Source organism: Coenobita brevimanus, chromosome 77 (assembly GCF_032717465.1).
Source record: "Coenobita brevimanus isolate Jiangsu-jjx chromosome 77, ASM3271746v2, whole genome shotgun sequence".
Lineage (NCBI taxonomy): Eukaryota > Metazoa > Arthropoda > Malacostraca > Decapoda > Coenobitidae > Coenobita > Coenobita brevimanus.
In genome coordinates, this window is record NC_137030.1 from 3,570,873 (window position 1) to 3,585,713 (window position 14,841).

The window sequence follows — 14,841 nt, forward strand, 5'->3', positions numbered from 1 at the left end:
CCATAACTACCATCATGTCTGCAACCACAGCCGTCACAACAACAGCTACCATAATCAAAATCCTCTCGACTACCACAGCTACCGCCACAATCATCACCACTACCACAACTACCACCATATCTACAACCACAGCCGTCACCACTTCAGCTACCATAATCACCACCAAAACCTTCACGACTAGCTCAACAACCACCTCCATCACCACTACCACCACCATAACCATAGATACAACTACCACCGTAACTACAACTACCACCACAACCACCACTGCCGGAACTACCATCATCCCAACTACCACATATATACCACAACTCACACTATCATAACTACCATCATCACGTACCACAACAATCACCCACCACACCACCTGGTACCACAACAACCACCAGTCATCTACCACAACTACCACAACTCCAGCTGTCAACACAAGTTATAAACAGCACCTACAAACATCCCTCCTACCACCACAATTAACAACTACCACCATCGCTACCACAATTTTGGCAGTGGTGGTGGTTGGTGGCTACGTTCAGGAATAGTTTTAGTGGTGGTTGTGGTAGTGGTGGTGGTGGACGTGTGGTGGTTGAGGTGGTGGTGGTGGTAATTGTGGTATATGTGGTAGACGAATTTACAGTAGATTGGGAAAATATTAAGCAGCTTTTGGAGAAGGTAAATTGAATTGTGTTGATGTCTAACTTTCTATCTGCATCTATCTATCTGTGTATCTATTTGTGTATACTGTCTGTCTATCGACCTGTGTGCTGTCTTCATCTAACTACCTAACTATATATCTTTACTATCCACATATCTATCTGCTATGTCTATTATCTTTCTCTATGTGTATCTGTTTACCTGTTACCTGTGTCTGTCAGTTTCCCTGTCTACCTAGGTACATGACTCTGTGTGCGTATCATCTATTTATCTATGTTTATTTATTTTATTTATTTATTTATGTCTATCTGTTTGTCCATTAATATTTCTTCAACTGCCTAACGTACAACTTAACCCATCCAACCATCACTTCAACCATGCACCATCCATTCATTCGTTTCATCTATCCATTCATCCATCCGTTTCAGCCAGCCAGCCTGTCATTTAACCATCCATTCGTCCAACCAACCAGTCAACCACCCACCCAGTCATGTATCCCTCCATCCATCCATCCAGCCATCCATCCAGCCGTACCATACAATTATCTGGTTAATTTGTTTTCCATGACGTAATTTCATGCCGTTTTCTTTCCTAATTAATTGGGTTAATATGTGGTAAATAAGGGAGACTCGTTTAGAATTTTTTTTTTTAGTTAATTGAAGGAGGGAGGTTGTTGTCATCTTTCTTTCCTTTGTTTTCTTTTGTTGTCAGGGTCATTAAGTCCTTAGTTCTTTATCATCCTCTCTTCCTTCCCTAGTTTCCTTCTTTGTCTTCTTCCTTCATTTATTTTTTCATTCCATTTCCTTCCCTCCTTCCTTCATGTATTTATTCATTCAATTTCCTTCCTTCCTTCCCTTCTTTTTTTCTTTCCGTCTTTCCTTGCATCCTTCCTTCCTTCCTCCCTTGTCACCTTTTTTTTACTCCTTGTCCATCCTTACTATCTTCCCTCTCCCCTTCCTTGCTTTCTTCTGTAACCACTTTTCATTTTTTCCAAACTTTCATCCTCTCTCCCTTTCTTCTTGCTGTTTTATTTCTGACTTCCATCCTTTCTTTCTTTGTCCGTCCTTCCTTCTTTTCCTTTCTTCCTTTCTTCGTTCCCTTCTCACTTTTCCCCTCTTCCATCCCACTGTTGTTCCTTGCTGTCTTCTCCTTTCTTCATTCTTTCTTTTCTTACCTCTTTTCATCCCTCCTTCTTTCTTTTCATCCCTCTTTTCTTTTTATCCCTTCTTTCTTTTTATCCCTCCTTTCTTTTCTTATTTCTTTCTGTTCTTTTTTCTTTTCTTTCTTCCCTCCATCTTTGTTCTTTCCTCCTTATTCCTTTTTCCATTCTTTGCATCCCCCCTTTCTTTTCTTCCCTACTTTCTTTGCTTCCCTTCTTTCTTCCCTCCTTTCTTTGCTTCCCTCCTTCTTTCTTTTCTTCCCTCTTTCTTTCTTTTCTTCCCTCATTCTTTTGCACTCATTCTTGCTTTTCTTCTTTTTCTTTTCTTCCCTCCTTTTTTCTTTCCTCCTTTCTTACCTTCCCTTCTCCTTTCTTTCATCTTTTTTCGTATCTTCAGTTCTTCCTTTGTACCTTCTTTCCTTATTGTATCCGTTTTTCCGTCATGCATTGTCTTCCCTTCTTTCTTCCTTTGTTTCTCTCTCTCTCTCTCTAAATATTATCACGTAGTATTTTAAGTGAAAAAGAAAGCTATCTTTATTGTTAGAAGCTACAAACAAATGGCCCGCCCACCTCCCTTCCTTCCTTCCTTCCTTCTTTCCTTCCTTCTTTCCCTCCTTCCTTCTTTCCTTTCTTCCTTCTTTCCTTCCTTCCTTCCTTCCGTCTTCCTTTTCCTCCTTCCTTCTTTTCTTCATTCCTTCCATCCTTTCCTTCACTTCCGTTCGTCCTTCCTTCTCCCTCCTTCCTTCCTTTCTTCCTTCCCTCCTTCCTTCCTTCTGTTTAGGTGCGACGAATAACTAGCCTTGAAACGTGACAAAATTAAATTGCTGTAACATCCTTCCTTCTATCCATCCTTCCTTCCTTCCTTCTTTTCATCTTATTTCTGCCTTCCATCTTTCCTTCCATCCTCCCTTCCATCTGTCTTATTTCTGCTTTCCTTCTTTCCTTTCCTCCCTTCCTTCTTTCTCTTCCTTCCCTCCTTCCCCCCTTCCTTCTTTCTCTTCCTTCCCTCCTTCCCCCCTTCCTTTCTATTTTCTCCTTCCTTCCATCCTTCCTTCCGAGAAAAATATTGTGACAGGGAGCAAGTGACGAATCGAGTAAGATGGAGTGTTTGAGAGAGAGAGCGAGAGAGAGAGAGAGAGAATTGGCACGTGATACAACCCTCCCCCGCCTCCCTGAAGGTGGTAGTTGTGGTAGTGTGATGGTGGTAGTTGTGGTGTGGTCGATGCTATGATAGTGGTGGTAATTGTGGTAGATGTGATGGTGGTAATTGTGGTAGGTGTGATGATGGTAATTGTGGTAGATGTGATGGTGGTAATTGTGGTAGGTGTGATGATGGTAATTGTGGTAGATGCGATGGTGGTGGTGGTAGCGTGATGGTGGTGGTGGTGGTGGTAGTGTGATGGTGGTGGTGGTGGTAGTGTGGTAGGTGTGATGGTGATAGTGTGGTAGGTTTGGTGGTGGAAGTGGTAGTCGGTGTGATGTGGTAGGCGTGGTGATGGTGGTTGCGGTAGTTGAACTGATCAATAACAGCAGTGATTGACAGTTTTAATAGGTTGATATTTACTGTTATGGGTCTGAATGTTGGTAGTTACAGTGGTGGTAGTTGTGGTAGTTATTGGTGGTAGTTGTGGTAGCCTGCTTGATAGCCCAGGTAAATAAGTACCATGTGGAATTTATGGTAGATGTCGAATTAAGTGTTTTAAAGGTCACAGGTTTGAATATTGGTTGGTAGAATGGTGGTGGTTGTGGTAGTTGTGGTGGTTCAGAAGGTCGTAAATCTGAATGGTGGTAGGTATAATGTTGGTAGTTGTGGTGCTGGTGATGGTGGTGGTTGTTTTAGTTGTGATAGGTGAGAAGGATTGACAAACCTGGCCATTATATGTCTGAATGTTGGTAGGTATAATGTTGGTGACTGTGGTAGTTGGGGAAGGGTAGTAGAAGTGACAGTTTATATTAAGTGATAATTGACAGTCATAATGAAGACAAATAACATACCCGTCTGAATGTTGGTAGTTATAATGTTGGTGATTGTTGTAGTAAAGATGATGTAATAATAATAATAATAATAATTGCTATTTAACGTGAATTTAAATGATATCCGTTCAAATGTTGATAGGTTGGAATGTTGGTAGTTATAATGTTGGTGATTGTGGTAGTGAAGATGATAGGTAATGATAAGAACTGATATGAAAAATGATATACGTCCAGGTTTTTATAGGCTTGAATGTTGGTAGGTATAATGTTGGTGATTGTGGCGATTGTGGTAGTTGTGGTAGCGCGCAGCCACCACCAGTAACCAGATACCGGTAGGGAGGACGCTCTTGCCCTTCCTTCATTTTATTTCACTCCTCTTTCATTTTCCTTGTCTCCTCTTATTCTTTCAATTTCTGTCTTTCCTTCGTTTTTCATATTGTTTCTTTCGCTTTATTGCACTGCCTTATTTTTCTTATTCTTCATTTTATGTCTAATTTTTTTCATTTCTTTAATCTTCGTTCATTTTATTACATTGTTTTTTCAGTTTCCTCATTTGTTTATATTTTCACTTTATTTTACCTGTCTGTTTTCATATCTTTTGTTACATTTCAGTCTTCGTTTATTTACCACTCATTTCCCCCTTTCTTTCGTTTTCTTTCAATTTATTCATTTACCTGTCATTTTCTTAATTTATTTGTTCGTTGTACTGTCTATAAGTTATTTTTTGATTTTCCTTATTCTTCCAGTCTTCCTTCATTTGCCTGTGTTCTGTTTTTCATATTTTAATTTTCCTTGTCAAGCATTTTCCCACATTCTTTGATAATCTCCTTTCTCTCATTTAACCTTCATCTTCCATTTGTTTTTTTACTTATTTTCCCCATTTCTTGTCTTTAATTCTTCTCATCGTCTTCCATTATTTTTTGTTTCTTTCTTTTTCCTTTGGTGTATTGTCATTAATATAAGTTCAATAGCCTGTCTGTATCTGTCTTTTTATCTTTTAGTCTGTGTATCTATCTATCCATCTGTCTTCTTATCTGTCTGTGTTTGCCTGCCCGCTTGTATATCTCTGTTTTCCTTCCGCCCCACTTCACACCCACCTTCCTGCTCCTCTCTCTCTCTCTCTCTCTCTCTCTCTCTCTCTTTCTCTCTCTCTCTCTCTCTCTCAAGTGAGCGTTGAGTGATTCAGGAAGCTTCCTCTTGAGGGCATTAATGAGCAGGAAGTAGGTCGGTAAGTAGGTAGATAGAATAGGAGCTAATTAGGTGGTAGGTAGGTAAGTAGGGATGGTCGGATGTACCGTAAGTGTTAAAAGGTTGGTAGGTAGGTAAGTAGGCCCCAAGGATTGTATAATAATGTTGATAAGAAGGTAGGATAGGAATGTTGGGTGGCATCTAGGTAACAAGTCAGTAGGTAGGTATGTACGTTGGTAGGTAGTTGAGTAAGTAGATGAGGTAGAGTGAGGGAGGCTGCCAGCAGTTCCTTAGTAGCAACAGCATTGTGGAGTGAGGCAGAAGTAGAGTAAGGCAGATAGGTAGGTAGGTAGGTAAATTGGTACCGGTGACTGAGAGAGGTAAATAGTTAGGTATATATGTAGGTAGGTAGGTAGATAGGTAGGCAGTAGTCGTGGTAGTACAGTTTTAGTAGTACGTAGGCAAGTAGAGTGGGTTAAGCAAAGAGAGTAGATAAATATGAAAGGTAGATAGGTTGGTAGGTAGGCTAGGTACATTGGAAGTATAGTCACGCGTTGAGGCAGGCAGGGAAGGTGCCAAAAGTGCCTTAGTAGCAGCAGTGTTGGGTGAGGCAAGGTTAGGCTGGTAGGTAGGTAGGTTAATCGATGAGGTAGGTAGGTAAGCAGGTAGACTGAGCGTGAAGGGCGGTAGGTAGTTAGGTAGATGAGGCAGGGAGACAGGCAAGATGGAAGGTAGGCTGGCAGACATGGAAGAAATTAAATAAGCATAAAGTGGACTGGTAGGTAGGTAGATAAGATGCATTAGGAGGTAGGTAGGTAGGTGAGGCAGGGTGGAAGGGAGGTAGGCAGACATGCAAGAAGTTGGATACGGAAGGTGAATCGGTAGGTAGGTAGGTATATATGCAAGAACGTAGGTAAGTAAGGTAGATTGGTAGTCAGGCACGTAAGTTAGGGAGGTAGATTGGCAGACTGGTCACGCTACGAGGCAGGGGCGAGGCAGGCAGGGGTGAGGGGGTGAGAGTGCCAAGGAGTGCCTTAGTAGCAGCAGCAGTGTGGGGTGAGGCAGGGGGTGAAGGAGGAGAGTCACCCCACTAACAACACACTCTCTCTCTCACACACTCTACCCCCTCACTACGCCATTCAGAATCGAACCATAGCCAGTGTGTATCTGATTGTGAGTGATATATGTTTTCCTGGCGTCGCATAGTCGAGAAACCTACGTACACTAATGGATTATTCATTATCTGATTGGAAAATTTCGATACACTCAGAACATAATTTTGACCAACGTGTATCTGATTGTGAGTGATGTATATATTGAGTTTCGGATCTGCGTCGTCCAGAAACATACGTACACTAAGATATTATTCATGATCTGATTGGAACGATATACTCAGAACATATGGTTGGTGAAAAGTATACCTGATTGCGAGTGATCAGTGGCTTTAATTAATTCGAGTAACATTTGTATTGTTATCTGATTGGAAGCAACGATTGGCGAACTCTTTTATCTGGCTGTAACTTTCGTGCAATCAGAGTTCGGGTTACACGCCTATTATCTGATTGTGAATGCTTGAAAACTCAGAATAATAAAGGAAAACTCAGAATAATAAAGAAAAACGTGTACTATCAGAACGAGAGGTTGCGCAAATTCTTATCTGATCGCAACTTTCACTCACTTTCACTCTGATGGGCTGACTCCTGCACCAGAGTTCAAGACATTGGTGAAGGTGAATTTGATTGTGAGTGATTGGAGATTCTGGCCCATGTTCTCATCAGGTAAGGAGGCTCCCTAGCACCTCTTCCTTAGCGATTTATTTTTGGATATGGTGGGTTAATATTTTGTGTGATTTGTATGCAGAGTATGACGATGTTTGAAGGTTGAAACACAATAGGACAGTAAGGTATAATGAGCAAAATAAATCGCATAGGAAAATGTGTTAAGGGAGCTTTCTTAACCGACGAGATTACGGGCCTCTGTCTAATCGTTAAAATATCGTAAACCGGTAGTTCTTATTTGATGGGAACTTTCCGTGCACGTGGCATTGAGGATTATGCTGGTATTGTCTTTATTATTATTATTATTATTATTATTGTTATTTGGCTGATACCACCTTATTCATGCACCTGAAACACATGATTGGCGAACTTTAATCTGACTGTGAGTGATGTTCGAACAATGTGAAAAGGTCATACACTCAGAGCTTAAGATTATACGTTTTTTTTTTTAATATGTACTTGGAACTTCCTGGCTTTAATTCCCAAACTATAGTCGATTTGTTTTCATCTGACAACTGGGGCTACTCTCAGCCTATAGTTTAGTAGCTTGAAATTCAGTAAGCCCTAGTTATATACGGTAGGTATGATTGACTGATTCTCCTTGGTTAATAGTCAAATCAGCCTTCCAGTCCGATTGCATCAACTTCGCCATGAATTGAATTGCAGAGAGTTAGCGATCTTTATCAGGTGAAACCATACCAGCTATAACACCCCAGGATAGGCCAGTGTGTACGTGATTACAAAAGTTTTATTTGCCTCTGAATTGTCTTTAAAAATCGTGTAGGACCAACGGTATATTGTTTGATGGAATTTCTTGATATGCTCACAGCTCTAGAGTAGAAAGGTTTGTGTAATTATGAGTGGTTTCTGCCTCTGAATGGCCTGGGAGTAGGTTATTCGTACAGTCAGAACGTAATATAAGCCAAGGACATGAGGCAAACCAGTCTGTATATGTGATTGGAACCAAAATTTGGGCATTATGAAATTCTCTTGGCGATATTTAGTTTATCTTAGAGACTTATTGATTGCTTATCATGTAGAATACCAGTCGGATGGATGTGTACAGTCGATCAAAGAACTATTATGCAGGAGGGGTATGATGATATCCGAAATGACCAGTACAGTTAGTGATGTCTCAAGATTTACCAGTAATCATGTGAATGTGTACCAGAACTTTTTTTTTTTTTTTTTTACTAACTCCAATGCAGAGTTGATTTATGTGCACCGGTACTTTTATTTTTTATCGACTGTAACCCCGATGCAGAGTTGGTTTCTTGCATCTCACTGTCGTTTTCAGTAGTCCTTAGCAGCATTTTCTGTTGTGGTTGTTGGCTATTTAGAAACAGCCTACAGAAGAATAAAAAAAGAAACTTTTTTTTTTTCAATGAAGGTAATTTTCTCGTTCTGATTTCCCACAGTGCTTAGCGAGATCTGGTACTCAGAAACGACATAGGAATAAGTTACCAAATGACACGAAAATCCAGATAAAACGAATAATATCCAGTGATTTAAATTCCGTCCGTATAGTCTCAACCACTCAGGTCTCTCCCACGATCTGATTTCCCTGCAGACGGAAAGAGAAGCCCCAAGTAGGTCTGAATGTGTGTAAAATAATGAAATGTCTGTATTAATAGGGAGTTTTATGCTCAGGCCAATTTTCTTAAAGTGGTCCAAAAATTTACAGGTATCAGTTTTGTCTATTTTGAGCTGCTCCTTCAACTTGCAAGCATTTCAGTATGGTGTCTTTTTCAGTTTGTTTTTACCATCAGGTTATAGCGTTCACCTTAGGAAAGATTTCTTGTTCTGAAGGAGTTAATGATGGCTGTCTAACCCTTTCAGTTCCAAAAGTCTTCTCTGAGTTAACTAAAACCTGAAAGTAGCAATTATAAAAAGTCTTTGGGTGAAATGAATGATGAAAATAACATTGTGTACCGTATATAATCATTTAATTTCATAGTATATAAATTTTCCATATCCTCTTTAAGTAGAAGTGAAATAACATACGATGAGTAGTGAAGAATCAAGGTCTGAGCATATAACACCTTGCAACCTTGGCATCACTTGGTTTGTTTACATATTCCCGCACTGTGATTGGTTGTAAGCCTGCCACGCCCCCCGCCCCTTAGCCAATAACAACACGCCTCTTGCCACGTCCTTCATTCTCATTGGCTGGGTGGAATAATGGTCCTCAGTGTTGCCAGATAGTGGGATTTTTGTTTTCTACTTTATTACCAAGTGGGTTTATTCTCTGGATAATTTTGTCTTATTTTTGATGTTATTAATTCGTTTATCATTATTATATTTGAAGGAAGTACTGAGGGAGAATATTGTCGTGAATTAAGAGTTTTGTGACTTTCAAGGTGATTGTGTGTGTGTGTGTGTGTGTGTGAGAGAGAGAGAGAGAGAGAGAGAGGAGGTGGGTAAGTGAATGAGCGAGGGTGAATGAGTAAGATATCGAGAACATGACAGTTGAAGAGAAGCCAAAAGAGAGAGAGAGAGAGAGAGAGAGAGAGAGAGAGAGAGAGAGAGTTGATGAGAATTCCCAGTGAGAGCAAAGCAATTATGGGAGGAAGAATAACAGTGGAGGGAGGAAGGGAGAGAAGGGTGAGGGAGATGGAGGGGGGAGGAAGGGAGAGAAGGGTGAGGGGGGGGGAGGAAGGGAGAGAAGGGAGAGGGAGTGGGAAAGGAAGGGAGGGAAGGGGGTAGGAAAGGGAGAGTACGGGAGGTAAAAATAACAATGGAGGAAGAGAAAGGGAGAACAGTGAGTGAGGGAAAAGAGAGAGAGAGAGAGAGAGAGAAAATAGGACAAGTGAAAGTGAGAATGAGAAAAAATGAAAATCGAAAAAAAGAGAAATGAAATTATGGATAGGTAGTTAGACAGAACTTATTGTCCCGACGAAGTGATTAGGATTTAAGTGTGTGTGTGTGTGTGTGTGTGAGAGAGAGAGAGAGAGAGAGAGAGGGTGGAGGTATTTGTTTGTCGTCCCTTGTTTTTCCTGTTAAAGCTTTGCAGGAGAGAACGGAGGGACGGGGGAGGGAGGTAGGAGGGAAGGAAGAGGGAAGAGAGGATGAAAGAGGAGGGAGAGATGGAATAACAGAGAGGGGGGGGGAATGGTGAAATTAAAAAAGTGAAAGAAGAAAGGAATGAAGGGAGAAGAAGCTGAAGGTTAAAATGAAGAAGAAAGCAAAACGAAAAAATGGAGAGAGAGAGAGAGAGAGAGAGAGAGAGAGAGAGAGAGAGAGAGTTACAGCCCCACAAATCTTAAGGCTTTGAAAGGTAGTCGGACTAAAATAATAATTGAAGGATTTGCTGTAATTGCAAAAGTTTGAGAAAGAGAGAGAGAGAGAGAGAGAGAGAGAGAGAGAGATGTAGGCAGAAAGGTACGTAGGTATGTATGCATGTTGAGAGAGAGAGAGACAGAGAGAGGTATGTGTGTGTGTGTATGTATGTAGAAAGGTACGTAGGTAGGTATGTATGGAGAGAGAGAGCAAAAACCCCTCTCTCTCACTCTGCCAAACATCCGCTCTTCCACAGACACCTTTTTCACCTCCACACCTTAATTATAGACAAGGAAGGCTCTCTCTCCACCCCCCTGTCCCTCCGGTTAATATATTCTTTTAACTGTTTTCATACGATGGAACTGGGCAACTCAGCTAGAATAGTAAGTCGTAGTTGCATGAAATTCGATGGCCTTTAGTTATGAGATAGGATTGAGTCTCCTTGGTTACTAGTCCAAAAAAACCTTCAGTCTGATTACACTAAGCCATTCACTATCTTTGTGGGTAAACTTGCCGTAGTATGTCCCTTCAGTTGCTTATTTTTTATTTTTCACTAATGAAGCACACACACACACACACACACACACACACACACACACACACACACACACACACACACACCGTATCTCACTCTCTTTTCCCTCTCTCCTTTCCTCCTTCCCTTGCACATTATTCTCTCTCTCTCTCTCTCTCTCTCTCTCTCTCTCTCTCTCTCTCATTTCCCTCTCCCTTCCTCCCTCCTCTATAACTTGTCATTCAGTCTGTCGTCCCCTTCCTTTTTCTTATCCTCTCTGTTTCCCTTCATTCCGTCCCTCCCTTTTTCTCTCCCTCCCTCCCCCTTCCTTCTCTCCCTCCATCTCGTTTATCTCTATCCCCCTCACGTGCTGTACCCATTTTCCTCTTGTTTTTCCTCTCTCTCTCTCTCTCTCTCTCTCTCTCTCTCTCTCTCTCTCTCTCTCTCTCTCTCTCATGCATAGTTAAGTTGACAGATGGAGATAAGAGCATAATATCTCCATCATACTCGTGTGTGTGTGACACACACACACACACACACACACACACACACACACACACACACACACACACACACACACACACACACACACACACACTGTCTTTTTCATAATTATGCTTCTGTGAAGTGTCAGTGTTTTTGTTTCCACTGAGGCCTGATCACCTCTTTGGGCCCTCAGAGTCTGTGTATTCTGTGTATCTGTAACTGGGCGTCGCATTCCAAGTGATTTTGAAGAAACCGTCGCATCTGCTCCTGAGACTAATTTTGCACATTGCGTTTGAATATCGTCCATTGTGTCATTGATGGATACTATGTGTATAAGCACTGTAATATATGAAATCACCCAAGTGACAATACCAGAGTGTAATTTGGAAAATAAGTCGCTGAGGAGGAGGTGCTTCTTCTGTGCACAAGTGTATAGGATTCTTTGTTTATACTTTTTTCTTCACTCATACACCTGCCAAACATTTCGCAGTCAAATTAGAATGAAACAAATCGTCAAACTCATAAATTCAAGATGTGTAACTCTGATTGGTTGTGTGTATGTGTATTGTCACAGCTACAAAGACATCACAATAAATTGAGAAAATACCCAAAACAAAATGACTATCTCATATTTTAAAAAACGTGCGTCAGATTCCTTATTTGTATATCTTTATTGTTACAGCTACCAGATGCTTCATGATTAAGGTAGACAGATAATGAATTGACATACGCAGAACAAAACGACTCCCAGGCTGTGTATGTCAGATTGCCCGCGGTTATGTATGTCTTTCTTTTTGTAGCTACGAAACACTTCACGATCAGTTTAAAGAGTGATAATAAATTGTGAACTTACGCAAAACAGAACGACAAACTCTCATAAAGTCAAGTTGTGTATGTCAGACTGCTTGTGTGTGTGTGTGTGTGTGTGTGTGTGTGTGTGTGTGTGCCTTTACTGTTTACAGTCAGTTTAAGGATGAAAAATTGACAAGATTTTTTTTTTGTATTTACGTTTATTTTCACTTACACAGCTACTAAACGCATACAGTCACATTAGAGTGGATTGTTAATGGGGCAAAATAAGAAAAAAATATGGCGATCTGTGATAATACGTCCCCTAGAAATCTCCTCTCGGTTGATAGATACATAGATAGATAAATAGATAGACATAGTACTCCCTCGTGAATGTAGCGCTCCGAGGTTGACAGATAGACAGACAGACAGAATACAACCTCTTGAATGTGGCGGTAGGTTGGGTGAGGGACAGGCATCATACAGACAGGCTCTTCCCCATATCATGTCCTCATTAAGTCTGTCGCTTTCAAGTTCCCTTCCCTCACCGACTTTCATCTTACCTCCCTCCCTCGTTCCTTCCCTCCCTCCTTTCCCTCCTCTCGCTTGTCTTGCCTCCCTTGTTTCTCTCTCTCTCTCTCTCTCTCTCTCTCTCACTCTTTGTCGCGTCTGTTTCTTCCCTCTGTCCTTTTTTCCTCTCCCCTCTCTCTATATTGTCTTTCTTCTCTCCATATACATTACCCTTCCTCCCTCCTCCCTCCTTCCCTTCCTCTTTTCTTCCCTCCCTCCCCTCTCTTCTTGTTTCCCCCACCCTCGTTCCCTCCCTCCCTTGTTTCTCATTTTCTTTCTCGCTTTTGCCATCCTCTACCCCCCTCCCCCTCCTCCTTCTTCCCTCCCTCCGCTGCTCCCCTCTTCCCCAGTCTCCCTTCCTCCCGTCCCTGCTCACCCTCTGCCCTTCCTCCCTTCCCTCGGTTTCATTTTCTCTTTTCCACTTTTGGCACTTCCCTCCTCCTTCCTCCTCCACCCCCCCCCCATTTTCTCCCTTTCCTCCCTCCCTGCATCCCACTTTCTCTCACTCCTCTTTCCCTCCTTCTTCCTTGCCTGTTCCCTTGCATTCTTTTCAATCATTGCTACCTCCCTTCCTTTCCTTCCTTTTCCTTCCCTCTTTTCCTTCCATCTTTCTCGCCTTTTGCCCATTCTCTCCTCTTTTCCCTTCCTTTCCATCTTCTTTCCTCCCTTCCATCCCTTCTACTTGTCATCCTCCTTTCATCGCTGCTGTCCCTTCTACTTGTCTTTCTCCCTTTTTTTTCCAGTCCTTCTGCTGTCCCCTCGTCACTCTCTCCCTCCCTTCCACTCCATTTCCTTCACTTTTTCTCCCTTCCTCTTTCCCTTCCATGCTTTCCCACACCCTGCTTTTTTCCTTCCCTCATTCCATACTATTTTTCCCTCTTCTTTACTTCTGCCTTGGCTTCCTCTTTCCCTCTGTCTTATCGTCCTTCCCTCCCTTTCCTCTTTTCCATCCTTTTCTCCCTCCTTCCATACCTGCTATTCTCTCCCTCCTTCCCCCCTTCCCCCCTTCCCCTTCTCACTTCTTTACACCTATTACTTTCATCCTCTTCTCTTCCTTTTCTCCTTTTTCTTTCCTTCTCTTCCGTTTTCTTCCCCTCTCTTCTTGTCATTTCCTTTCTGTTACCTTCCTGCCTTGTCTTTCCCCCCCTACCCTTTCTCCTTTTCCCTCCCCCCGTCCGACTCTCCCTTCTTTCCCCTCCCCCCGTCCGACTCTCCCTTCTTTCCCCTCCCTCTACCCTTCCTCCTTCCCCTTTTCCTTCTTGCGCCCTTCTTCCTTTCCCATCCTCCCTACCTCCATCCCTCCCAACCTCCTTCTCTCCCTCCCTCTCTCCCCGCCTCCCTTCTCTTCTTTTCCCGTCTCCGTCTCCCCCCTCCCTCTCTCCCCCTTAATCTCTTCTGCAGTCGCTGTTTCGCATTCATGAAGTGTGTGTGTGTGAGAGAGAGAGAGAGAGAGAGAGCTACTGTATGTAATTACTTAGAAACATTCATTATGCATGTGGAAAAAGATGAAAAGGGATTGATAGGTAGATAGATAGATAGATAGACAAATAGGTAGCTCGGATGGATAGATAGAGGGGGTACATACAGAAGATAAACAGTGAAAAAGTAGACGTTGCAAATACACATAAAAGAAAATAAACAATTCAGATACAAAAATAATTAACAGAAAACGAAAAATCACCTAAAACACACACACACACACACACACACACACACACACACACACACACACACACACACACACACACACACACACACACAAAAGAAAACTCAAAATGAAAATATATTAAATCTTATCATACGCTTCCGCCCTTAAAAAGAATATTTATATACACTCCTGAATATTTTTTTTTGCCTAGTTATTTTACTTATTTATTTTGAATATTGAAAGAAATTATAGAAAATTTTGGAACTGAGAATATTGGTTGGCTGATTTTTTTTTTTTTTTTAATGCATGTAGGTATAATTTCTGTTGGGGATGGTTGTAGTGTTGGTAGTAGTGGTAGGGGATGGATGTGGTTGTGGTAGTTGTGGTGGTGGTGGTGATTGATGATGGTGAAGGTAGAGGGTTGTAGAGGGTGGTAAGGGTGGTTGTGGTGGTGGTGGTTGTGGTATATGTGGCTGTAATGGTAATAGTTGTAATATTGGTAGTGCTGGATGGTGGTGGTAGGTGATGGGAAGGGTGGTTGTGGTGGTGGTTGTGGTAAATGTGGTTGTAATAATATTTGTAATGTCAGTGCTAGTGGTGGTGGTTGTGGTGGTGATGGTACTGTTGTTGTTATTGGTGGTGGTGGTGATGGTTGTGATAATGGTTATTAGCTGTAATGTTGGTAGTGCTGGTAGGCGGTGGTAGGGTAGGGTCGAGACGGTTGTGGTAGTTGTGATGGTGATGGGAGATGGTAGTAGGGGAGGGGAGGGTTATTATTGGTAGTCGTGGTAGGTGGTGGTTGTAA